The 27603-nt window shown below is 46.7% G+C and overlaps 1 protein-coding gene across 6 annotated transcripts in view; it reads left to right on the top strand.

Moving 5' to 3' along the window:
* ELFN1 (extracellular leucine rich repeat and fibronectin type III domain containing 1) overlaps positions 1-27603 on the top strand; it is a 1469111-nt gene that overhangs the window by 281585 nt on the left and 1159923 nt on the right. The window lies entirely within an intron of this gene.

Below are 27603 nucleotides of genomic sequence, written 5' to 3'. Positions count from 1 at the left end.
GAGACAGACAGAAAGAGACAGAGAGTCCGAGAAGGAGAAGCGAGGTGTGGAAGTGGAAGACAGGCGAAATGGGGATGGCTGTGTGGGGGAGACCCCAGGCAGAGCCACAGTTTTGGGTTAGGGAATTAACAGACCCGAGTGAGGTGTGTGTTGGGTACATGCACTGGGTCCCCCCTCTGCCAATAACAGACAGGCTACCCAAGAAATTGGGAACTAAAAGAAGGCACCAACATCTTTTCAGAAATCAGGAAACCCATGTATTACAGACAGGGAAGTAGGCTCATTGCCAGCAGAGTAAGTTAGGCACACTAGACATGGATGATTGTCTGCATTGGCCTGCAGGCACAAGGAGGGGCATTGATGAGAGGAATACTGGCTGGACACACCCAGGGGGAGAGGGAGGGAAAGTGAGAACGAGTGAGGGAGGGGATGGGCACAGTGGTGACAGAGTCTGAGGGGCACAGGGAAAGAGTGAGGGGCACAGTGAATTACATAGTGAGGGGCAGAGAGAGAGAGAGAGAGAGAGAGAGGTGCAGAGCGAGAGTGAGGGGCACAGAGAGGGAGTAAGGGGCAGAGAGGGAGCTAGACAGGGAGAGAAACAGAGAGATAGACAGAGGGAGAAACAGAGGGAGAGTCAGAGGGGCAGAGGGAGGGGCAGAAGGGAGCAGGTTGGGGAGCAAGGGGATTGAAAGGGAGTAGGCCACATTGGGAGACGTGTACATGCTTGGGTCTGTGTAGCTCCCCTGCCCCCACCCACAAGTCCAGCACTGCAGCCAAAAAAGAGAGCCCCAGCCCTGGCTCTCTAACCACTTATAATGCTGTTGCTCCACCCTTGTAGAGCCTGCCCACAGGGTCCAATGGGGGAGGGTGCAGGGATTATGACAGGGTGTAGGATGACACATGCATGCACAGGCTGCCCTCCACAGCTGTCACTTGTCCCCTCAATAGGGGAGGAGAAGAGTTTCTCATGAGGTAAAATAGTTTGCAGGGTCCAAGTGACAGGACAAAGGGTGGAGATTCACAGGGGGGTAGGCTGAAACGAGCAGGCACAGGGCCCCTCCTCCACAGCTGTCTCAGGAAGGGGATGGAGGGACCAAAGAGCAGGGGCATACCAGGTGACAAACATCCCAGTATAGACACAATGGTTCCCACACCTAGTGTGCAGATGGGCTGGCGACAGGAAAAAGGAGCCAGGTGAGCAAACATATGCATGCACCGTTGAGAGGGGGGCTGTTCCCAGGAATTCAAGGAAGCTTAATACAGGGAGGTGGCAGGGCCGGCTCCCAGGCTGAAGATTTTAGATTGGCTGTACAACTGTGAGCTGTTAGCTGTCGCCTGAGGTGGCAACACGTTTACAAGATGAAAAATACAGTGGGAGATGAAAAGTCATGTAATACATTGAAATGCACGTGCATTCATATACAGTGTGATATGAGAATACATTTGTGGAAATGAAAAATAATGCAATTCATTAAAATGCACCATGTGACATGCCATACCTTAAAATACATAAAATGCAACAAATGACCTATATCTGAAAACCAGGTATCCAGCCTTTGCAACTCATTTCCACAGAGGGAGAGAGATGGAGCGAGAAAGAGGGATTGACACTAACAGTATGAGAGCGTGTACATTGGAGCTTTTGGCAGAGGATGAGGAATGAGGAGAGGAGGCCATGTCGTGCCTTTTCACTCCTTGTTTTGCCTTCTCATGCCTTGATATGCCTTCTTGGTATTTTTATGCCAGGGCATGTCTATTTTCATCTTTCCAGGTCCTGGCATGCCTTTTTTTCTATTGTTAGGCTATATTACAATGTGCTATGCTATTCAACACTTTTCCCTGGTGCAAATATGACACCACAATCTGTAGTCAATTGGTTGGGGTCTCCTATGCAACTGTCTATTGACACCTCATAGACACTCCAGTCGCAGCGCTGCTCGGTATTACATGCGGTGACCATAAAATGCAGCTGTGTGTGCAACATGCACTATCGACTGACATGTTCGATCATGCCCCACATTGCAACCACAGACATTACAAGGTCAGCTAAGTACAGTTAAGCGTTAGTGGATTATATTCTACTGATTGTTCATGTTATTCTTTATTTACATATCAGTGTAAATGCGGCTTTTTGGAAGTTTGTGTCTATCAGGGACCTGCTCATCATTCTACTTTTCACCTTAGACCAGTGGTCTTCAAAATGTATGGCACCCCTGAGCAGAAAATAAATTGTTCGGGACCCCCCGGCCCGCCCCTCTGTGTTGGTGTTATTTCTTATTTATTTTTTATAGAGAGGACTGCAGAATGCATGGTGTCATAATTATGAAGGGAAATGATGTAGGAGAGACATTCCAAAACACTAGAACAATCACATCCAATCCAATCATAGAAACCGTGCAAGTAAACACAAAATTCTCCAGTAGGGCTTTTATTTTCTCAAAATACATTCCTATTAGTATATTCAGCAGAAGGCAATTTGATTTTACAGAGCAAGCACTAATGGGAAGGGTGGGCCTGTCTCTCTGCAGAAAGTGAGACAATGTGTGGCTTTATTTTTGAGACCGCCACTCTGTCCTCCACTTGTCCTCCACTTCCAGCCTTGTGCTGTATTTAGGTTTCAGTACAGCCAATGCTGAAAAGCCTATTTCGTGACAGCATGTAACTCGGGAGTTGATGGATGCAATCTGAAGCAAGATCACTGAAGCTGCAGGTGAGTACTATTTATTGTTGGAAGAAGTGGCGCCTTCCATCCTCATTGGCTGTCAGACAGCCAGATTGAGCCGGCAGCACAGCTTGTGACCCTTGCCAAATGCAAGTTTAGAGAAGCTGGCTGCCATGGATTGGCCCACTCTCCCTACCACCCCTCCCATTTGAAAGTAGGGCAGTATGTCATTAATGAGCCCTCATTAGTGGTTTCCTGCTCTGCATTCATATGGGAGGAGTTGGTCATCCCTGCAAAACAAGGTGTGTGCTTTACCTTGTTTCATGAATAGGCTCCTAATGGAGCCTGCAGGACCTCACAAAAGCCAGACCCCTGTCCTCAGTGTGACCGGGGCCAGGCCTTTGTGGGGCTTCAGGCTCCATTAGAAGCCTATTCATGAAGACAAAAGAAAGAGTACACACCTTCTTTTGCCGAGATGACTTGTCATCACGGCAAACAAAGTGTGTGCTTTTTTCTTTGTCTTCCTAAATAGGCTTCTAATGTGAGCCTGAGACCTGACAAAGCCCGGCCCCTGTCGCACTAAGCATGTGTGGCAGGGGCCGTGGATCAGGCGGTTGCTCGTTGATGAAGCAACAGCCCGATCCTCTTGTAATGGATGCTAATGTTTACTTTCAAGCTGTGGATGCGCGGCCACCGGTGCATGAGGCCGCAACCTACCATAGGGCCCCGCCCCACTGTTTGAATAACGCTGCCTTAGACCTTACACTTTATCTAGCTACTCACAGATTAGACATGAACACATGCTAGTGCCCCTTCCCGCCACCAATGAATGACAGGATGCTGCCAAGATGACAGACGTTGAGCTCTACACATTACATTACCCTGATCCCGCCTTTACCTTAATCTCCCACAGTCGTGTTGCATGTCTTGCTTACTCTCAGACCTTCGCCATAGCAACTGGTCAACAATATCCTCATGTGATCTGCGCATTGACTCCTGCTCCCTCTGACATTGTAATAGCCTTGACCACTAGGGATGCATTGACAAGAGGAACTCCAGCACTGAGCTCCGCGAAGTGACCATGATGTGACATGCTGGCGTGTTACATGGTACCTAGAATAAACAAATGTATGTGCCCAGACTCATCTTCCTTATTCATCGCCCATGACTGTCAGCTGCCTCTCTATCTAGCATAGCAACCAAATGCCCCCATTTTAGCTGTCCACCATTTCTGCCAGAGGATAGGCCGCTGCCTCTGCCTACATGGTCTACCAGACACTGCTGCCTTTGTCACCTATCATGATTGCCTGCCACCTCCTGTGTCATTCATAGTTGAAAGGCGACACACTATGCCGTCTACTGCTTTGTCCATGCCCCATGACTGTCAGGCGATGCCCTCATCTAGCACATATGCTAGGTTTCCACCCACCATCACTGATATGTGATCTGACACCATCTCCATCTACAATGACTGGCAGGCAACCTGCAATCCCCTTCATCTTTCAAGGGGTGCTGAGGCTGTGAGCAGGCCATTGTGTCTTCAAGTGCAGGGCGCGCTGCTTCTTCCCCCTTTGGAAGACTGGAATGAACGGGTGAGGGATTTAGGCAGGAATCTTCTCTATAGATCATGGAATACGATTTGTGACGTCACATTCCAAGAATCCACATCTATAGAGACTATCCATGTGAAGATGAAAACGACACATAGAAGGTGGCATAAAGCATCTATGATTTCAAAAGTGTATATTCCGGCAATGCAGTATTACCCGTGTACTCTATCAAGGGTACAATGTAGTGCCATATCTCATCCTGGCACCGCCAATCATCGGGTACAATGTAGTGTCATGTATGATCCTGGCACCGTCAATCATAGAGGCACCGATTAGACTGAATATTAGGAAGGAGGTCCTGACACCCTGGTATTGATGATCCTTTGTGTCCTTATGCGCCTATGATAATGCTGAAAGCAATCTGCTCCCCTAAGCTTAGCTTGGACTTGAGCAGGGAGTAGTGCATATTGGGCTTCCGTCCCTACTCCATCAGTAGTGGACGCTTAGTCAGGGTGGTACTAACCACAAACAGTCAGGAGGGTTTAGTTGGCAATATGTGTCCCTGGTGCTGTATCGGTGCGATTGTTGGTGAGACGTGATTTACTCCTTTTTAGGGAATAGCAGAGATCCTGGGAAGTGATTCCAGAAAGCCCCTTCCAGGCATGCGCGCAACCGCATCAACACATTACAGAAAAATAACTTCGATAAGAGATTCTGGTCAAACAAATATTCGACAGGTGTCAAGGGTGGCCAAGAAGAAAGTGCGTGGCAATTAAATGATTTGGAAAGTTTTGAGAAGAGCTTCCATTTTCGATGATTTGCACGGAAGAGTCAACAGTGCACATCTGCAGGCCACACAGACTACACTTTGCGCCAAATGGAGCGAAGTATATCCGAAGAGAGGCTTAGTAAACCATCACCACAGGAAATGTTCCCGAGGTTTGTAATCCACTGAAAGTGGAAGCGCCACTTGGACTAGCCTGTGGCTAGCAGTGGCGGGGGCTCTTTGGATAGAGGCCCGAGACTTTCTTCCTGAGTGGACCGTACGGTGAGAGGAAGCGGCAGAGCCAGGGTGGTGGCAGGGGGGCGGGTGCCCCCTCTGGCTCCTCCCTGGCGCCCAATGCATTCCCAGTGCATCCCCAGCCTCCTGCTAGTGCCCTGTATCTGCCCTTCCTGGCACCAAAAGCTGCCTCCGCTACTGGCGAGGAGGCAGTGTAATCATCGCTTTATGCCCGCTTTTGGAGTAATTTGGGGCCTGCTGCAAGGGTGTGTGAATTGCTCATTGCATGCCACGCAGGAGGGCTGAGCAGACGAGGGGAATTCTCTGATTAAACGAGATCTGCTCAAATCCCTCTCAAGCAGGCTTAAGAATTAAGCACCTGCAATGTCAGCCTGGGGGTCAGTCTCTGAAGAGCGCGTCGAGGTTCTGTCAAGAGATTTCTTTATCACCTCGTGTCCGTTACCTGGAGAGCTTTTGCGGAAACGTCCATGTAAGCCGAATGGTCTTTTGTGGCCACTTGGCCCTCCACGGTATGGCCACAGTGGGACTTGTCTTCCACGATGTAATGCGCTTTTCTGTGACGTGATAAAACGCATGCTTGTGATTAGTAGGCAGAAAATGGCCACAGACTCTAGAGCGAAGATCGTAAATGGAAAAGTGTGCCCATGTGATAGTTGGCACTGGCAGCCATTTTGATTTTGCTGTGGTTAAATACGAAAGGCCGTCGAGCGTCATATCAGGCGCATTTCACACAGAGACAGTCAATAAATACAAGCTTTGCCATATGGATATCAGAGCATAAGGCAAATTGAAAAACAGAAGATGGTTAAATAAAGGATTTTTCAACTGTCAACATCGAAAAATGTTTTTTTCTTTTTTTGTGGGTTCTGCAGATTATTGCTCTCCACAGGTGTCAATCCGAGTGTGATCGAAAGAGCTGAATTATCGCCACAAAACAGTTGAAAGCAGAATAGCTTCCTACAATCTGGGGAGATGAGAAATAAAAGGTCTGCCAACGAATTCAGCGGCAGACATCACAGCCAATACCCGAGCCAAAAGCAGCCGAGCTGGAGAGTAACCAGAATGCGGCTGTAGCGAGCTGCGCTCATGAAAATGTGCCTTTCAGTGAGGTAGCAAACAAGCAGAGTTAATGCAGAGGGCGGACCGATCAGTAAGGGCATTGCATGTTCAGAAGCAGACCAGATATCAGCAAACATGAGCTTGGGAACAGTAAGGTGCCAATGGGATCAGAGAATCAGATGGGGGATGGGTGAGGTTATTTCCAATGTATATCCACTTCACTTTGCAGGTAGGCTCAGAGGGCAGGGTTGTTCACCACAACCTCACACGTTTATTTTGACATGATGTTTGGTTTTCCTTCTCACAAATACGATTGGACGGCCTCCATATTTCCGGTGGTGTACAACTTTATCCTACTCAACTTTATTTGGAAAATACGTAATTTCCATTGACCAATTTTGTGATGAATTCCTACCTTCTGATGTATTTACTGTGTAGAAAGGAGAAGCTTATCAAACCCACCCAGTCCATATTCCGCCTTCCTACCTTGGACCTTATCAGGCCCTGCTTAGACTCGCACATTGCCTCTTGTTTTTTTTTTTTTTAAGAATGAAGCTTCCACATATTTGACTTTCTTGGCTTTGCTTAATGTGGTTGCCTCTGCCACTACTGCTTGGCTTTGCTTAACGTGGGGGCCTCTGCCACTACTGCTTGGCTTTGCTTTACGTGGTTGCCTATGCCACTACTGCTTGCCTTTGCTTAATGTGGTTGCCTCTGCCACCACTGCTTGGCTTTGCTTAACGTGGTTGCCACTGCCACTACTTCTTGCCTTTGCTTAATGTGGTTGCCTCTGCCACTACTGCTTGGCTTTGCTTTACGTGGTTGCCTCTGTCACTACTGCTTGGCTTTGCTTAATGTGGTTGCCTCTGTCACTGCTGCTTGGCTTTGCTTAACGTGGTTGCGTCTGTCACTACTGCTTGGCTTTGCTTAACGTGGTTGCCTCTGTCACTGCTGCTTGGCTTTGCTTAATGTGGTTGCCTCTGCCGCTACTGCTTGGCTTTGCTTTACGTGGTTGCCTCTGTCACTGCTGCTTGGCTTTGCTTAATGTGGTTGCCTCTGCCGCTACTGCTTGGCTTTGCTTTACGTGGTTGCCTCTGTCACTGCTGCTTGGCTTTGCTTAATGTGGTTGCCTCTGCCGCTACTGCTTGCCTTTGCTTAACGTGGTTGCCTCTGTCACTGCTGCTTGGCTTTGCTTAATGTGGTTGCCTCTGCCACTACTGCTTGCCTTTGCTTAATGTGGTTTCCTCTGCCACTGCTGCTTGGCTTTGCTTAATGTTGTTGCTTCTGCCATTACTGCTTGGCTTTGCTTAACGTGGTTGCCTCTGACACAACTGCTTGCCTTTGGTTAATGTGGTTGCCTCTGCCACTGCTGCTTGGCTTTGCTTAATGTGGTTGCTTCGGCCATTACTGCTTGGCTTTGCTTAACGTGGTTGCCTCTGCCACTACTGCTTTACTTTGCTTAGGTTGTTGTCTCTACCACTATTGCCTGGCTTTACTTCATTTGGTTCTTTCGGCCACTAATACTTGGCTTTTCTTAATGTGGTTGTCTCTGCCACTACTGCTTGGCTTTGCTTATGTGGTTATCTCTACACCTACTGCCTGGCTTTGCTTAATGTGGCGTCTCTGCCACTAGTACTTGGCTTTGCTTAATGTGGTTGTTTCTGCCACTACTACTTGGCTTTTCTTAATGTGGTTGTTTCTGCCAGTGCTGCTTGGCTTTGCTTAAGGTGGTTGTATATGCCACTACTGCTTGGCTCTGCTTAATATGGCTGCCTGTGCCACTACTGTTTGGCTTTGCTTCGTGTGGTTGTCTCCTCCACTATTGCCGACCTCATGTCCCATGCATTCACTGCCACTTTCATTCACTATTTGTTCCATACAGCCATATGTCTGAAGGTTACTGGTGCACTTCCTGGCAATTGTAAACTGTGACCTCTAGTTCAGGGTGCTGATAGGAATTGCTGAATCTTGTTCTGTTGTAGCCGGATATTGGGTTGTGTTGCTCCACTGACAGTCCCAACCCATTAACCAGCAGCATTGGCTGCTTCTGAGGAATGGAGCCCCTGAGCATCCTGAGTGCTGCCTAGACATGGGACGCCCTACTGGTTAGGGAACCTTTGTTATGCGTTGGCTTCTCAAGGGGTATTGAGTTGATCCTCGACCACACAGGTAACAAAGAATGTCTGCTGTTGGAATCTTTTCCAGTGTCCTGTCCTGCCTGTGGGTCTGTTCCTCAAAGATGCCATACAGTAATGCAAAGCAAAAGCGGCGGCACCCTCTGCCCCTGCCCTCTCCCCAACACACAAAGCAGACACTATCCACGACACCACAATAGGGAAGAGCTATTTTTCATTCCAAAATATACCTTTTCAAAAAAGTCTGTTATAACAATAAGCTATTGAAACATAGGACAGTGTGTACATTTATGGAAAGCCAGATAAGATAAAATGCAAGCATTGTAACTAAAACGTGTCACTCCCCTGAAGAAAGTGAAATCCAACACACTCATAATGATAAAAGAATGAGTTTGGTAGCCAATGAGGATTTCCCTTCCATCTGGTGTTGATGATGGGGCGGGATTCCTTCCATCAGGAAGAACATACTCTGAATGCAGAATCCTCTTGAAAGCCAATGATAGGTGTTGGTGGCAGGCTCCTTGATGAGAGCAGGGCAGGAGTGAGGAAGGCTGAACCAGATCTTGATATTCGAAGGAGTTCATGGTAGAGGTAGAGCCAGTCAGCTGAATGGGGTCCACTCAGCCGAGGGTATTGAGTAAACTTGTGGCTGGCCTCTGCAGGCCAGGCCTGATATTGCCCATGGCCACTCATCACAAACACACTGGAGGACAGGGTCTATGCACACTTATGGCAATGTCTGAAGCATGGGGTCAGCTTGCAGTTGGTCGCTGGATCAGTCCCCTCTGTCAGCAGTGGTGGCCCCGTGGTAACACCCCAGAATGTATTCTTGGTGCTGTGGTCTAAGGAAGCTGCTGTTGACGCTTTAGGAATAACAGTGCAATCTGTGCTGTGTTCTGACCTGCGACTATCTCAAATGGTCCTCTTAACCTGCTGGTGTGCACCTTCCGATCATCTCAGGACTCTCGCACAAACAGAGCACCTCCTGTGGGCCTGCTGGACTGACCTGCACACACACCATGGCAGCGATCTGCATGGCTGAGCCTCTGCATGCAGTGCACACACCTCCCCCTGGCCCTTAAAATGCCAGAGTGCTGTGCCTGTTTCCAGTGGCAATCATCAATGTGACAGGGGTGCTGCTCAAATGGCCACTCTCTCCAAACACCCCCTTGGGAATGGTGCTGAGGAATCAGAAACACACTTTTGAAATCATAGATGCTTTATACCGCCTTGTATATGTTATTGTCACTTTCACATGGATGGTCTCTATAGATGTGGATTCCTGGAACTTGACGTCATTCAGTCCAGGAGGATAGCTCAGTGGCAACGTGCTCGCCTTGGAAGCAAGACGACATGAAACTACACAGGTTCGATCCCCGGGTCCGCGCTTAGAAATCTCTGGGTATTTCAGCGCGTTATACATATGCAACTAAGACAACAACAGAAACAAATTTTGTAACAGCGCTTTGATGCCCCCGGGCTGTGTGTGTGCGCTTTAAAAATGCAAATAAATAAATAAATTCATGATCTATAGAGAAGATTCCTGCTAAATCTCTCACCTGTTCCTTCCAATCTTATACATTTCTTCAAGCTCACTGGCTACAATACACCTATGCAATTTAGATGTAAGCCCTGCATGTGTGGGCATGTGTAGGATTTAAGCATAGCGTGCTTACCTGTGAAACACCAACGCGCAGACACTCATTGTATTTAGGACTGATTCAAACTCAATGGTTTTCCTGCTCAGCTTCCATACTGATTTGTCACATAAAACAGCCCCTTTGCAGTCAAACATTGAAAAGCTGCACTAACCCTAACTGCATGACCTCCCATGGCTCTACGAACCACAAGGTTTCGCTCATCGGCCTTCCATTCGTTCAAAGGGTCTGAATCAAATTCAAGCGTATTGGCCCATCCATGACACGTTCCGCAATGTTTGAGTCTATTCTCTGGAGCTGAAGTGGGGACAATGCAAGAGGCACATTGGAGTTCCCTAGAGCTTTCCACACTACTCACATTTATACCTGCCTCAATGATTTCTTGAGAAGCTCTTCCTAGGGCCCAAAAGGAGATCATAAAGGTTAAAAGGGGTGGGCAATATTTGCTAAAAAGCTCCACTGACCTAATGGCACGCCTGGATTCTCTACTCAGCAGCTCCAGGAGTAGGTGTCAAGAACAGGCCACACCAGGCCGCATTCCATTGTTTTCATGGTCTTAATGCTTCCCATCCTACTGTTGGCCTCTTAAGCCCAAAAAATCTAAATGTAGAGGTAAGACCCATTCTACCCGTCGCAGAAGGTTTTCTAAATGGTAATAGGGAAAATTATTTAAAGCAATAGCCTCTGCAGCAAGCAGGGTTGGCCCTGGGATTTGTGGGGCCAATTGCATCAAATTTAATCTGGGGCGCTTAATTTGCATTTGATGACATCACAGGAAGTGACATCACACGATATGTAGGCAGCAGTGAAATATTATATATATATAAATATATATATATTCAGTAAAAAAAACTTTGTTAACGGGACGTTATGGTTCGCAGTAAAATAAAAAAAAAACTGAAATTCACCAGTTATGGTAAACTAAGCAACCATAACTCGCGCCACCACCGTGCACTGCTTAAACTAACACCCAGGACATCAAAGATGACATCACAAATGTCATTGATGACATCGGGGTGTATATATATATATATATATATTCATCACCTATTGTGAAGTTTCAACAATGTAAATGGTGCCCCACTCACTTCCATTGGTTTTCCCGGGTCAGAGATTACGGGATTGGTAGATGAATGCCTACCTGGGTTGCCCTCATTGTCAGCAGTGTGTCATCCTGAAGGGTTGGGAGAGGGACAGGCCTGCACTGTGGTTGGATGGGTTTGTGGGACATGTTTAATTGAGCTGGAGGAAGGGACAGATTTAAGGCAAGCTAACTGCTGCTGTGCATGTGCTTTCAAATTAAAAATGCCCCTTTACAGTTTTCAACACATTAAGAACGCCTTGTCCAAAACAATGGTCTCTTAAATAGGCCATCACTAGTAAATCGCACCCACTTTCAAAGTTCTGCCTTAAGAAACTGATCGGCTGTGCTAAAGAGTCCCACGGCACCTATTGAGCTGCTGGGAGGGGGGCATTTGTCTGGCCAGCATCACAGCAGGAGGATAACAGGTGACAAGTTGCCTCAACAGAAGAAACAAAAGGGAGACAAACCTCTTGGTAAAACAGCTCCCCAGTCATCATACATGCTGCAGCATGTGCTCAGAGTGCACTGTAGCAAGCTTAGGTTCTCTGAGCTCACGGCCCACGCAGCAGCCTGCACGAAGAGGGACTTGCACACGCCTGGCACTGGCCCTGGCAGCAAGGGTCTCATTTTGGCGGAGACCATTGCGCCCAGCCAAGAAATTCACAGGCCACCTCAGGAGCCCAGATTCATCTTCAGATCCCCCAAGACAGGCAATTGACAAGGCCCCTTATGGCTGTCACAGTCTTATCGCATGTAAAAGACTGTAGAAATCATGCCTTTCAGTGTAATGTGCCTTTTTATTGCCAGTTTGGTCCATACGGTTCTATTCCACCACTGATGTATTACATTCGCTATCATATTTAGATGTGGCATGCTTTATTCTTTTTAAGTGCAGAGTTGCTGGCATATGAAACTATTTAAACTCCTTAAACTGTGTTGTTGCCGCCATTTTCTATGCATCAGCCATGGACATTTCGGTATCAAGACTGATCGTCCTGAATTGGATTCTTACTGTTTCGGCAGACAAGGCGCATTGTGTGTTTCATGGAAAGATCGATGCACAGACAGGAGTTCCCCTCAAACCGCTTAGGGACGTGGTTAGAGGCCATGGCCATGTAGCCCCCCGGCTGGAGCAGCAGCGCGACTGTCTGAGCTCGGTGACTCTGATCCTCAGGGCGCCAACGGCAGTAGACAGGAGAGCGTGAGTCTAGGTCTTTCATCCCCAGTACAAAAGACTCGGCAGCATCCTCAAGAAAACAATGTGTTCTCTGCTTCCTCTTTAAGTCCTGAAGTCCTGGTGAGCAGGGCGCCCTGTTCCCTCTGATCTGGGCCTCCATTAAGCTTCTCCCGCTGAAACCAGCAAGGGGCAGGCGCAGTAGGGAGCACCTCAAAGATCACTGGACGCGTGTCCAACTCTACGGAGCCCATCAGCCTCGAACAAAGCGTTACGAAATGGCGGCTCCTTTAATCATCCGCCATCACGCACGTCGTCCTGTATTGTCAAGCCCCCTGCGAATGAAAACATACCACAACTTGAAGGAGGGCAGCAACGGAACAAATGCAAACAGCTTATTGAATCACGCCAGCGCGAGCCTGCGTTCTGATGAGCTCTATTGTGAAACTCATTAAGCGGAAAGCCACAAAGGGAAGATGCAAGGCTAACGAAAATCAGGCGGATGCTGGCAATTAATAGTCTAATTACATCTCAGAGATCCTGGACTTGCAGGAAGCCTTCTGTGTTCATGTCATGGAAATAGAAAGTAGAACGCAAACATTGTCCGTGAACTCCAACACTCGGGATTTTTTCCCACCATGATTTTTGCTGATTATACAGCTGAGATGAGGTGGAGAAAGAATTCACCACCTGGGTCCTTAAAAAACATTTTTTTCACCCGAAAAATAATGGACTCATGGGATATACTTTGGTTGTATTGTGATTACTGTGACCTTTTCGGTATTCAGTTATTAGAAACAAATTTTAATCAATGTTGATTTGATCGATCCTTGGCACATGGAGAACTGAGTGGGCTTTTTGGGACTCTGAGAAACGCAGACACGGGATGACAGTCGGAGAGAGAGTAATATATGACAATAAGACGTGGCACGGGCTTAGGTGACAAGGACAGCCAACTTGTGCCACCGACCAATGCTATTTGCTTCACATATTAATGGTCCCACCCACTCACACTCTCCTTAATCCAATGTGCAGGCACAGGGCCTGAATAGGAGTATGCTGTAATGGTGCACACATCTGACATTTAAGGTACCTCGTATTTTTAATATATGATATGATATGGCATTTATAACACCCCTATACACAAGTGTTTCGAGGCGCGTCATCTAATTATGATTCGCCATATCACCTGGGCCACTATGCATGCTATTGGGTTAATAGAAAGTTCTGCGTAGGGTGAAAAGCAAATTCAAACCCAAACCGCATGTTTCATGTGCTTGGGCTGTAAATACCTTGTGTGATACCAACTAATAATTCGATTTTTTTAAACTAGGAGTTATATAATACACCTACTGATAATGCCGTACCATAACGAGGGCCTTAATTACGAGGCAGGTGTGGTCCTGGACTCCTTTCCCTCAGGCTGGAAACGGTAGCGCCATTAGGCCAACTTAGCTCACTGTTGGGTAGACCGAAGGTGCGAGTGATTGTCTGCAGGTTCAGTTTCAGACCAATAAGAGCACTGGCGTTTGATCTTCATTTGTGGGGGAATTTAAAATACAGAGACAGGAGAAGAGAGGAGGGGTGCTGGAGGCATGGCCCACAAGGGTGTTGGGGGCGGGAGAGTTTGCAGAGTCTCACAACAATGTGAGAGAACGGGTTGGCACACATATCCACCGCAAAAAACACACACACGCCCCCAGCACCGGCCCTTTCTAGAGACTCCCACCATTGAACACAGGAGCATAAACAACTCTACAGAGTAAAGAGTATTGTTAATGTTAATCCTAGCCATAGCACCAACAGAGGAGAGCTTGCTTGTAGATTTTTGCCATAGTGCCATCCTAGTTTCAAGGAGATTTCCTGAGGACATTGGTAAGAGCAGAACCGCGTCAAAGGTGAGGTGTTGCTCAACGACCCGTGTAGTGTGTGCGGTTCGGCCGAGAGCAGACTACGATATCAATTGTACGATGGGAGGAAAGGTGGGAACTTGGAATTGGGATAGTAGTAGTCGGCATACAATAGTATTTGGCCCCTCATCTTACACGTCGTCACCAAACTGATGCCAGTGTCTTTGGTCTCAGACAATATTATATTCCGGGGTGCAGGATGTGCCCCTTGTCTAAGAGCACCTTACTCTCAACACCCATTGTTGTAAAGAGGCCCCCTCTGAATCCTGGATATGCCTTTATGCGCCTTGGGAAGGGCTGCATCCCTCGTCCTCCATGTCTGTGAACATGTGAGATGCAGAGGAAACCCATGTCCTTCATTTCATCCGATAGATTTCAATTACCGGTGTACACAGAAATCCGCCTGCCACAAGGGTGTTCCATTATTATGCCAGTGTTTCCATCTTCACACACAGTGCGCGAAACATGGGCGCATACGCATGTAGGAATACAGTCCCGGCGGTGTCACGCGCCGTGCTCTGCAGTGTGAAGTCAGTCTAAATATGTACAACACCACTATGGGAAAGCAGAACGCAGAATGATAGAAAGCAATTACAAATGGGTAGGGATAGGCTATTGGATAAAGTATCCAATATCATTTCTCCTCCAGGGGAATATACATGAACGTACAGGGCCGCCTCTTCATAAATACAGAACGTGGCGGAATCTACAAAATGGGAATGGATCGCCAAACTGTATGTATTGACTTTTCTACTCCTCTAGATGTCACATGATGATTGTGCCTCACTCTTTATTTTGCTATGTTTGGGCTCCCATGTCTGCTAGGATTAAGGGACCCGCCACTTTAACCTTTTTAAAATCAAACCTGTTTTTAAAGGTCAATTCAGTCACGCTACCAAATAGTAAAATCCATTCGTGTTTCCAGAATGACCAATTAGTGTGCAAATCCCCTCCCCCTAGAGTTCATTATATGCAGATTTCTTCCATACAAATGAATTGTGGTAATACTGGCAACCCGCCTCCATTTTGCTATTCAGAGAGACTATGCGACAAAGCCCTAGTTAGTTTTGACTTCTAGGTGGCACTATAACCGGTGCTTATATGTCAGAGCTATTAGCATCAGAAGAGTAGATGGGGGAGAGATGGGAGGTGAGGAAGGGAACACAACCTGAGAGTGTTGTTTGGCATTTTAGGCCTCCGTTGACCGCCCTTAGTCATGCTAATCCCTATGGACATTTCCACCTACGGCTGCCTCTTCTCCCCATCCCCGAAACACACACACCCTAGGGGTGCCTTCGAACTAGCTTTATGCTTTCAATTGGATACCCAACTAATTTCTAAGCAGTCTTCTGACAAACAGCTTAATTGCAGCTGTACACTAACTCCTGGTGTAATAAAAATGTCCTAAGATTAATTCTAGACCTTCCAGCCATCACCTCTTTTGTTTTACTGTAGTCACCCTGGGTGGGACAGGTATGCCCAAATGCGGGTACCGTGCCTGGTGGACCTAGAGGCCCAAGCTACTTCTCGCTGATGGAGTACAACGAGGTCAAAACATGCCTGGGGATGCTTGTGGTCTAGTGCAGAAGGGAGGTGACTAAGCAGTCCGGGCTGGACTGCCCCTTTTGGGGTGAGTCCAAGCCTGATTTGCATATGGTCTTTCCCCTTTTGTAATGGCTTGGCAGGCGAAGAACGATGGTCCGGAGGGTTGCCCAGAGCAATGCCAGTGGTTAAGATTAATTCTAAACCTTCCAGCCATCACACCTTTTGATTTGCTGTTAAACAAGTTTGCCTTCAGAATGATGATTCATAAGCAATGCCTTTGAATGGGATACTTGCACTGAATTCCTTGTATATGCAAGCACTGGCAAAACTAACCGTTTTTTTCTCTTGTATTGGCAACAAACAGGCATTTGCCAGGTGCTGTCACAAAATACCCAGGTATTGCATGTAGTCCAGTGCTAAATGCCAATAAAGGAAGTGCCAAAGTTGAATTGACAGGTCCGAGACAGCGGAGGTGGAGGTCAGGTCATTGGGGCATGGATAGTGGTGATGGGTGAACCAGGGAGGAGGGGGAGTGGACAGGGCAGTGGGTGGGGCAGGATGGAATGGTAGGGGTCCTGCGGGTGTCCCCTGGATAAGGTGAGTAGGAAGTGGGCAGTAGAATGGGAAGACTTTCCAGACATGACCCAGAGAGAGGCAGGGGGGGACAGGACAGAGAGCTGGGGGACAGGGAGCAGAATCATATACTTTTTACAACTCATGCTTTATGAGAGTCAAATTGCAATGTGAGTTGTGAAAAGGATGAATTTCTAAAAGGCCATATAAAACCATTGCCATTGTATGGGCCGGTAATACGATGATACCTTTATAACAATTACAGGAAAATGCCAATCCCTTGCCTACACAAAATTCAAAACTGTTGACTTTGCCAGTACATGTTTTTTAAAGAGCTGACCGTTTGGTCACAATCTATTTTTTGGAACTATCGATCAGTCTTAAGTCTGTTCTCTGGAGACACTTACCCACTGAGGAGAATAACACTAACCTGCTAAATAGCTCTGCCATATATAAAAAAATAAATAATACATACTAAACAGGAAATTTACAACAATAGGATCAGCAAAGCTAGTTCGAGTACCAAGGAACTCTTTGTTATTTTAAGAGAAATGGAAGCCCCCATACCGCCGACAGACAATTGCTTGAAGGATAAACTCTGGTGCACCAATATCCAGAATGCCTTAACAAATAAAATTGCCCTTCTACAAAATAAAATCGTGGATAAAAGAGCGAACTTACCGAACTTAGGTACACATGCCAGAACTCCAGCCTATTCTACTAAACCACTTCACCGCTTCAATTTCTCCCAAGTCTCTATCCGTGAGGTAGAAAACATGATTGCTTCTCTCAAACCCTCAAGGTGTCAGGGAGATAGCTGCCCTGCTCAGATAATTCAAGATGCCGCCAGAGACTTGGCGCCCTTTATCTCTAAATTAATTATTGCATCATTCTCATCCTGCACCGTCCCTAGCAACTTAAAGGAGTCATGGGTCTTACCACTCCCAAAAAAGCAATATCTGGACCATACCATACCCACAAATTATAGGCTGATTACAACTGTCCCATTCCTACTAAATATATTAGACAAAGTAGCCTACCTCCAGATACAGGAGTTCCTAGAGACTAACCACCTCCTAGGAGTCCGCCAATCTGGCTTTAGACTACAACACAGCACCGAAACTGCACTGATTGGACTAAAGACCCAAATTGATGTAATCAAAGATAAAGTGAAAACGGTCTTGCTACTACTCCTGTATCTGTCCCCCGCATTTGATTTGGTGGACCACAAAGCATTATGTAAGCACCTTGCCTCAGCAGCCTTCTTCTCCCAGCAGGCCATAGCATGGATCCAAAAATTTCTGAACAATAGGACCAGGGGAGTCTTCTCTCCTTCACCGGCTGCAGACCCTATTCCAATAACATGCAGAGTGCCTCAAGGCTCCTGTGTTTGACCAACAATGTCACCTACACAAATTATGCAGATGGCACCCAGATCCTCATAGATCTTACCAGAGATTATGATACGGACATGGCCCTATTGAATACAATGTATCTAATCATCTAGGCATGGATGGCTGCCCACGCCCTCTGCCTGAAAGATGATAAAACAGAGCTCTTCATACTAGGAGCTGCAGCCAACCTCAACAAACTCAGTATCAAATACGCCTCATTCAACATCGACGGGAATAACATCAAAGTGGTAAAAGAGGTAAAAACCCTAGGCTTTTACTTAGATTCAGCCCTTAATCTAAGTAAACAAGTCAATGCCATGGCCTCTGCAACAGCATACACTTGTACGTTGATTAGGACCTGCAAACCTTTTCTTTCCAAAGAAAGATGTACTATCCTTGCCAGATCCCTCATCCTTTCAAAGTTGGACTACTGCAATGCCCCATACCTGGGTGCAAGTAAGTACATTGTTAATAAAATCTAAATTTTTCAAAACAATGCACTTAGAATAGCCCTTGGCACACCTAGGAGAGAGCACATTTCGGAGACGAGGAGACAGAATAAATGGCTTTCCGTTAAGGACAACATTTTGCTTAAAATGTTGTCCTTAACCCACAAATGTCTTAATCAAGCTGCTCCACTTTACCTCTCTGAGAGAATAGTCCAGAAATCCACATCACATCCCACTACGATGGCTAACTCATTCTGTCTGGATACAAACAAAAAACAACTGGGGGGAGCAGCTTCCCCGTAATGGTGGCGCAGTACTGGAAGGCCCTCCCTCCTGCTCTGAGATCGGACCAATCCTTCCCCAATTTTAGGCAAAATACCATAAATTGGCTCGCAGTGAAGGAACACTGACATACCCAGGATAGATTAAACCACTGTCTAATGCTGATACATGGTTCCTTGGTGTTTTAACTAATGCCACTGTCAAATTTGTTTTTCTGTACCTTATTGTATTATCTTTTGTATTATTATGTATATTTTGACTGTAACTGTTGAATTTCACGCTAATGCATAATTGCAACATTTTGTAAATGTGCCCAGATACCCTCGGGTTTGGTGCGCTATATAAATCAATAAACAAATAAACAATCAAACAAGTTGATTGTCCCTTTATCTATTGCGCTACCTTTGGCCCGCTGGATTCTCGAACCCCCAATGTTAATCGAGTTTTGGAATTCAGAGGTGGAGATAGGCTGGAGCTTTGCCCCCATTCCAGAGTCCTGCCTTGGTTGCAGATCCCACCTTCTCATGCTGGAGCCTGCAGTTGTCCTAATTAACGCTTTATTGACCAGTTTAAAAATAACTCAAACTGGGCTTGCAAAGGAGCAATGTCATTCGTTGATGGTGCTCTGCGACTACCACATTGGCGATTTAGCACAGTATAAAAGCGCTATAGCGCAAAAAAAGAGTGAAACCGGCTTTGATCCTGGTGGCATGCGGCATGATAAAAATAGTGAAGCTCCAATAGGAACATGCTCCTTTGTCTCCTTTTGGAAATCAAGTGGGGTGAGCAGGTTGGAGGGCAGTGGTTGTGCTTCTTTTCTCCAGAAGAACAAGGCTCACATAATGAATGAATCACCAAGTGGTCAGTGAGTGCTTAAGGAAGCATGCAACATTCTGGGCTAGTCTAGCATTGGCTCGATGTGGGACAGACCCCACCCCAGCCCCCCAGCCTTCTAAAGTCAAAGGCCTGGAATCATGTGTCCATTTCTTCATGGAGCTTCCTGCCCATCTGGGTGACAGGTGACCTCCTCGCTCCCGATGCACCAGCCTTTCAAAGGCAGCAATCCAACCTGTGTCTGAATGCCTCCCTACCCTGCCAGTCTCTGAGAAACATTCATCTGACATGTGACTGGCTGTGACCTAGCAGAACCAGCCCATCAGAGACAACAGGTGTGGTTGACTGCAGCACATACCTCCCCGCTTTCCAGAAGCACCATCTTGCTACCGACTTGCCCCAACGAGTACAGTTCTAATGCAAAACTTGTTCAGTACCACCACCCTTAAGGGGCCCTAATTTGGGGTGTCCTTACTCCATCCCAGCCCTTTTGGACTTTGAGAGGAACACCCGACTGTCTGGAATCAGGGGTGTTGGCATCATATGGAAATGATTGTGACTCTACCTTCTGGCCCTTCTGGAGACTGGGCTGTCATGTGTTCAAGAGGAAAAGAGGGGTTAAAAGAAAAAGAGCGGTGAAAGGAGACAAACCCCGGGCCAAATAGGAAAGAGGGTGGTAAAAGAGGGGGTAGTGGTGGATAAATGGTTTGAAATTGCACGCAGGCTGGTCTGGAGGCCTTGCAGTGGTGATTAGTGCACCTTCAGTTGAGGTCAAAGAGGTCCTGTTTTTCTGAGTGATGCTGAGGAAATGTCTGGATCAGATCTTCTTAGGTGTGGTCTAGACCTTTTATGGGGGAAGGTAGGAACAGGTTGCTTCTGGCAGGAGGACAAACAAGTCGCCATGCCCTCATTTGGTTTGATTTCTGCCCAGATGCACGAATGATGTGCACCACACTGTATCTATATCATGTATGTGATCAAGCAACGGGTCGGTTGCGAAATGCGTTATACGAGCTTCGTGTCCCTGCAGCGGGAGCCAAAAATAAAGGGCTGTGTGCCAATTGAAGGATTTGTTCCTTTATCCATATATACATTCGGAGCTGGAGGAGTGCATTTGAAACATGTTTGTGCACAGACGTTTCTGATTAGATATATACATATAGATATATATAATGTTTAAATGTAGGATGTGTAAAGGCTAGATGGCTTCGGATTGAGGTGGGCTATTTTTTGTAGGCCTTTTAATATATATATCCCGGTACTGGTGGCAATTGGCCAATGTAGCTGATTATTTTGCAAATCACAACATTGCAATAAGCCAAGTGGTCTTGTGGCTAGCAGACACACTATCCAACCAGAGGGGCATCTGGCATGTGAAATGTGTGGCCTTCCACAGACTGTATGTGCCTCATGTGTAAGTCTGACAAATAGTGCACTCAGAGATAAATAGGTCCAGAACTACCAACCTTTCAAAGGGGTTCCCTTTCTCCTCCTTACCCGTTGACATATCCCACAGGATGTGCTATGTTGAGCTATTCAATAGTGGCCTTAATGTTAGAATGTTGAAAACCAATCCGATGATGGAGACGCAATGTATTTTCTGGTTTGGCACAATTGGGACTGAGTATGGTTTGCGTTGTACTTCTGTGAGCTCCTCCATATTCCTGTGAGAAGCTTTGCTGAAATCTTGGACCCATAGCTCCCCGTAGAACTCAATGGGAAGACGTCCAAGTTACTAACTGGCTGTGATAAATCAACATCCAGGGCACCAGTGGTCCAGGGATGAATATCGGTTTCTAAACCATCAATCAGCCCCATGCCTCTAGTGCAACAGAAGGGATCCAAACAGATTGGAAACACAAGCAAATTATAAACATCCTTGCCTAATTTTGGTAACGTGGATGGAATGGCAGGATTATCTCTGCAAGGTTGTGGACCGCTGGTTAGTTGCAACACAGCGAAATACAATTACCCAATAATAAAAAGGACTGTCCAGTCAAGGTTGTATGCAAATATCTACTTTAATATTATTCAACAGAGAGTTCTAACACACTACAAAATACAACCCACCCTGTAAAGGAATGCAGATGACAGACAGTTTCAAGAAGGAAAAGGGATTCATTCTGGAGACTGACAGGAGGGTAGTTGGTAAAGTAATTGATCGCAACAGTTCAAGGAAACTTGATTTCAACACGAAGGGAGAAATGGGTTGGAAAATGTCACTAGGGGCCTTCAGAGAAGGACCAGGGGGACAGAACCACAATGTATCTTGTGCTTGTAGAAGTTCTTGGTGCTTGACAGTTTGAGTTGGTTTCAGGGCGCTTTGCAGCTCCTGTGACAGAGTTCAACATGGGAGACAGCTGCAAGTAGCAGGCGGCAGGCAGATTGGCGAGCGAGGCTGGATGGACGGCTGCAGGCTGGCCTGAATGGCAGCTCTGGGTCAGGAATCGCTGTTTCAGTGATGGTTTGCGGATCTGAAGCACTGGTCGAGGCATCTTGGATGATGTTAGAGACTGCTGTGTAAAAACAGTCAGTGGTGCAGTCGGTTGCTGCTTGAGGGGCTCGATTTGCTCGACAATGTCCTTTAAGGTGGATGCTGGTTGATGCTTGTTGGTGAACTCCTAGCGTCTTCACTGGGCTTGTGTAGTCTTTTAAGGTGGACGGTCCAAAGCTGAAGAGAGTGTTGCAGGCAACAACCTTGTCCCTGGTTTGGTTCAGGGACTCTCTGCCACTTCCCACCTAGGAAGCTTGCTTGCAGAGCCTAGCAGGGGATGCTGTGTGCTGGCTGGGTACCAGTTCTGGAGCAGTTGGAGGGTCCCCTGGATTCGGCATCTCCCTCTGTTCCTTGGGAGATGTTTAGGGGAGGGATCTTGCTTCCCTCTTGAAAATCCTGGCCTTCCTTCTGGCAGAAGCTGTAAGGCTGACTGTACCTCCAGCAAGGGTCCAAATTAGTCCTCCTCGTTTCTCCTTACAAAGTGTTCATATGATCTGCTAAAAGAGGGGCTAAACCTCTTTTAAAGACAAATGGGCCCCAGTGATTGGTGCAGGTTAATCCTACCTTAATGAACCAATCCTGCGTCACCACCAACAATCTTCTGTTTGGCGTGAGATCATAACTAGAGCTCTTTGCAACAGGAAAGGTAAAGGGGTGACAATATGTAACTAAGTCCCACCCATCTTCCTGTCTTTTGTGGATCAAAGTGTCTCTCTGGTTAATTGAGCTCTCTGCGGTTTCTTATTAAAACAGCAGGTCTCCCTTCAAGCGGCAGTCAGACCATACATATGGTCACAGCAAAAACCACATCCTCATACCTTCCTGACTAGGGGCCCACTAAGGGGATGACCACTGTAAACAGTTGTCCCAGACATGACATTTCACTGCCCTTGAACTGAGAGGCGGGAGCTGACTTCAGGTTCACACAGATGCATATAAAAAGGGTGCTCGGTATCTCAGACACATGCATCTGTTTCCTAGCACATCTCGGGAAACATGCATCTGAGACCTCAAACATCCTGGTGCTCAAAGTGGTGTTCACTTCAGCCACTTCTTGATCTAGATGTATTTTCACACAGACATAGCCAAGGTATCAGCAAGACACATCGCCGACTCCCATCAGATTCAGCCCCTCCAGAAGTTCCAATGGTAGATGTGACATATGCTGGCGTATACAAAACAGTGACCTGTGAGACACTGTTTTATAATGCTGTGGTTCTTCCCCCCTCAAGGTCAACTGAGACAGTCATGGAGGGCCCAATGAGGCCAGCTGGGATGCCACGGTGGGTATGTACTTGAGTCCTTAGCCTGAAACAGTTTGCTGGTAGCACAGTCTTGGTGGTATAGAGCTCATGAACCTGACAGAGATGGTCAGCCATTGGACCGACCTGAGCCTTAAGTTGATGCCTGCCGAGAGTAGATCCAAAATTCGACATTCTTATTGAGAGATCAGTGTTAGCGGTAGTGGAGCTCATTCCTGTGTACAAGGTTCTAACTGCTCCTCCCCTAGAGCCTCCTGGGCGTTCTTGACAATGCCCTTGCAGGTGTGGGTTTAAGGGCATAAAACCGAGCAGCTACTTGTGCATAATTTGAGTCCCTGTCACACAGGTGGGTTGAATGATTGTGAGATCCACCTCTATGACAGAATCTCCATGGAGGTAAAGGTGCAGAAGATGGTGAGGCAAAGTCTCTGGGGTCTTGTGCGCATTGGTACACCTGAGGATCCCGGTCTCGGGAAGCTGGTTATGCACTGCTCCCCCAGTCCTGGTTAGTTAGCAGGTTGTCTCTGGCGGCCAGTTGTAGTTGAAGCTTATGAACCAGTTGCTGTAGCTCAGCTATCTGCCTCTGCTGAGAGGTGGGAGGATTTGGTGTAGAGATCTGGCCTTTTATCGGATGACTCTGCACAAGGATGTCACTGGTGTCCTCTTCAAGGGCCCTGATGGACCGTAATAGTTCTTCATAGGAGGGTGGTTTCTCCAGCTTTACCCGCAGTATCAATTGTAGTAATGGTATAGCTGCTTCCTTAGCCCCTCTAAGTAGCTGTTTCAATCGACAACAGTTCAATCTTGAAGTCTCCACCCCTCCTCTTTGGTGGGCCAGGCATAAAATGTGTTCTATCCTTACTAAGTAATCAGACAGCTTCTCTTCCGACTTCAAGGTGGTGGCATGAAACCTCATCATTCGATCCTCCCCTGACTCACTAGTTCCAAAAGCTCCTGCCAATGCTCCACTCACTTGCTGGGGAGTAAGGTCTGGGCACGAAGCTCGAAGAGACTGTGCCGTATGCTGTGCGAGTCCTCTTAGGGCCTCTTCTACTCTCCGTCTCTTTTCCTGTTCAGACACTTTCCAGTCTTGCAACATCAATTGAGTGTCAGTCCGACCATAGCTCACAGGCCTCCTCCCCTTTTGGCACTGGCTTCTCTCCAGAAAAGGGACGTAGTCGGGTGTAGGTTCCATGTTCAGTTACAAAGGGTGACGTGAGTGTCCTTTCCATGGCCACTCTTACAGCCTCAGCCACCGCAGCGGCAATGACTTTAGACTCTTTGGTTGACGTAGTGGCTTCAGGATGCTGAGGTATTCCGGGCCAAGTGTCTAATGTCCACAACGAGCAAGCAAGTAGAGGCTGCCCACCTCTGATCTCAGAGGGCTGGGTTTTACCTGTAAGAGAAATACAACCATAGCACAGCATATAACATTTGTTATCTTGACCAGGTATGTGCCCCACACTTTTCACTTTCCCAGTGATGTGCCCTAAGGAACCAGTCCTGGCCAGCACTTCATCAGTGGTAATATGGACAGGGACTTCTCTCACGATGAAACCGACCCTGGGGCCAAGTCCCTCTGCATGCACTCAATGTGACACATATTCCTGCGCCATGGCTACTAATTGTAGAAACCCCCAATATATTGTAACGCGCCCCTTAAGGTCGAGTGAGTGTCCCCCGTAATTCAGCAGTGCTTCCAAAAGTGTAAGGTGTTTGTGCCCTTGGGATTTGAGGAAGCCCTAACATGGATTTGCACAACCCTCTGAGCGGCAACCTGTAGGGACATGCGAGGGAACTATAAGCACACCCCTTACCGCACCTGAGTGCAAATACAAGAGTCTGGGGGCACACTGTAGGACTATAAGCACAACCTGGACCCCACAGCCGTGTCGCACCAACACCACCAGGATTTTATTACTAAGGCAGACAACAAAGTTTGAAATAATGACACTACTCATAGGTTTGTGACCACTGAAAAAGGGCTTTTTTATATAATAGGTATCATGCAATAAATACTTACAATCAATTCTTCGACCATGGATGGGTAGCATTTATGCCCCAGACCTGACTTAATACATACAAACATAGATGGCTTCTATTCCTCAATAAGGATCGGATGACATTAATATCCAAGACCTAAATTAATATATACCTATATAAATAGCCCCAGTGACTTAACAGGAGACGAGCGACCCATGTATCACCAGACATGAATAAACAAATACATAAATAAGTAACTATCATCAGTTGGTGAACCATGGATATTTGTTATAGGAATTCAACAGACCTGGATTAATTAATAAACAAATAACATCAATTGATGGACAGTGGGTATTTGTCATTTGAATTCCTCGGACATGAATTTATAAATAAATAAATATCATCAATTGATGGACAATGGGTATTTTGCATTCAAATTCCTGATATTAATTAATAGATAAATAAATCAATAACATCAATTGATGGACAATGGGTATTTGGCATTTGAATTTCTGAGACATTAATTAATAAATAAATAGCCTCCGATCAGTGATCATACTATGTGACATGTTTCTTCTGCACAACCCAAGGTTTAGGTTGCATGTTTCCTAAATATATATGAGAACAACCTGGCACGAGGACAAAAATAAACGTTCGCCGCCAAATTTAAGGTAGCTGCAGTCTACCATTCTATACATACAGGAGCACTTACACACATAACAAAAAGGACAACACTGGCCGCGGATGTGTATGTTAAACAAACAAAAGTCCCTTGCGAGAAGAACTGTGCCTTAATGACGTAATTCCTACTCAGGGCTGGCTGGAATGCTAACCAACGCTACATTGAACCATACTTTCAACCCACTACTCACAGCAATACTTGGTTGCTGTTCGCCTGGGCCCGTACTATGCCCTTTGTTCTCTTTCCATCTCTTTCTCCCTCCGGCCCCACACTGGCCCGCTAACACAAAGATGCTACCAAATTGTCAGCGCACCCTTATCCACACACATCTCGATGCACTCCTACCTCAACAGGTTCTCGACCGCTACCTGACACCCGTGACACAGGTGGTGGGGGAGACCAACACGAGGGAGTGGAATACTCGACCCTGGTCTCCCTCAGACTGACCGTACACGTGGAACGCCAACCCATTCCTGACTGGAAAGAGCAAGGCTCAACAGGCCTGGGTAGGCCCTGAGAGAGAAAAAAACACCCATCCAAGCCCCCTACTGGGCTATCATGCACTTACAATCTCCCTTTCCCGCTCTGTGCAGATTTCTTTATTGGCTCGGGCACTACCACCTGCATCATATTGCAGGGGGGGCTTGCTTAATATCTGAAGTAATTCACGTCAGAATGCCCCTGTCTCCCCCCACCAGTGGGGGATACCACTGCCCACCGTTTTGCAACCAAGTGTTGCCGAAACCTAAAGGACAAGTGAACATGGAGGCCAATACTGCTTATGTTGGAAAACATACAGACGGAAACAGCACAGCAATACAAAAGCTCTTTGACATAAAACAATGTTCATGTTTCCCTGGCAGGTGAAGAACGTCTACCCCATTCCACATTCTTTAGATGATATTCACATGCATAAAATAATAATGACATCCAATACTATGTTTTCATTTGTCGGGCCCATACTGATGTTGGTGCTTGTCATAGTTTGTGATGACCATGAAGAATGTGCAGGGTTACGCATGCATCTGCAACCTCTCACATTTCAGGACGCATGTATCTAAAACCTCAGACATTTAGAGACTCATGATTGTGCATCATAGCACATTTTAGGAGGCATGCATCTGCAACCTCTCACATCTCGTGGAGCATGCATCTGCAACCTCTCACATTTCAGGACGCATGTATCTAAAACCTCAGACATTTAGAGACTCATGATTGTGCATCATAGCACATTTTAGGAGGCATGCATCTGCAACCTCTCACATCTCGTGGAGCATGAATATAAAGCCTCACATATTTTGTGGTGCATGCATCTCTATCCTAGCACATCTCAGGACACATACCTCTGAATCTTCGCACATCTCAGACGCATGCATCTGTTTCCTCGCATATCTCAGAAAACATGCATTTGCAACCTCCCACATATTGGGATGGATGCATCTAAACCTCAAACACCTCGGTATGCATGCATCTGCAACCTCTCACATCTCGGGATGGATGCATCTAAACCTCAAACATCTCGGTATGCATGCATCTGCAACCTCTCACATTTCAGGACGAATGCATCTGAAACCTCAAACATGTAGGGACTCGTTCTTCTGTATCCTAGCACATCTCAGGTGGCATGCATCTGCATCCTCTCACATCTTGTGGTGCATGCATCTGCAACCTCTCACATTTCAGGACGCAAGTATCTAAAACCTCAGACATTTAGAGAGACTCATGATTGTGCATCATAGCACATTTTAGGAGGCATGCATCTGCAACCTCTCACATTTCGTGGAGCATGAATATAAAGCCTCATATATTTTGTGGTGCATGCATCTCTATCCTAGCACATCTCAGGACACAT

The sequence above is a fragment of the Ambystoma mexicanum genome, chromosome 2q (genome assembly GCF_040938575.1).
Source record: "Ambystoma mexicanum isolate Mex_15411 chromosome 2q, UKY_AmexF1_1, whole genome shotgun sequence".
NCBI lineage: Eukaryota > Metazoa > Chordata > Amphibia > Caudata > Ambystomatidae > Ambystoma > Ambystoma mexicanum.
Note: the sequence above shows the minus strand (reverse complement) of the source record. Positions and strands in the feature narration are given on the sequence as shown.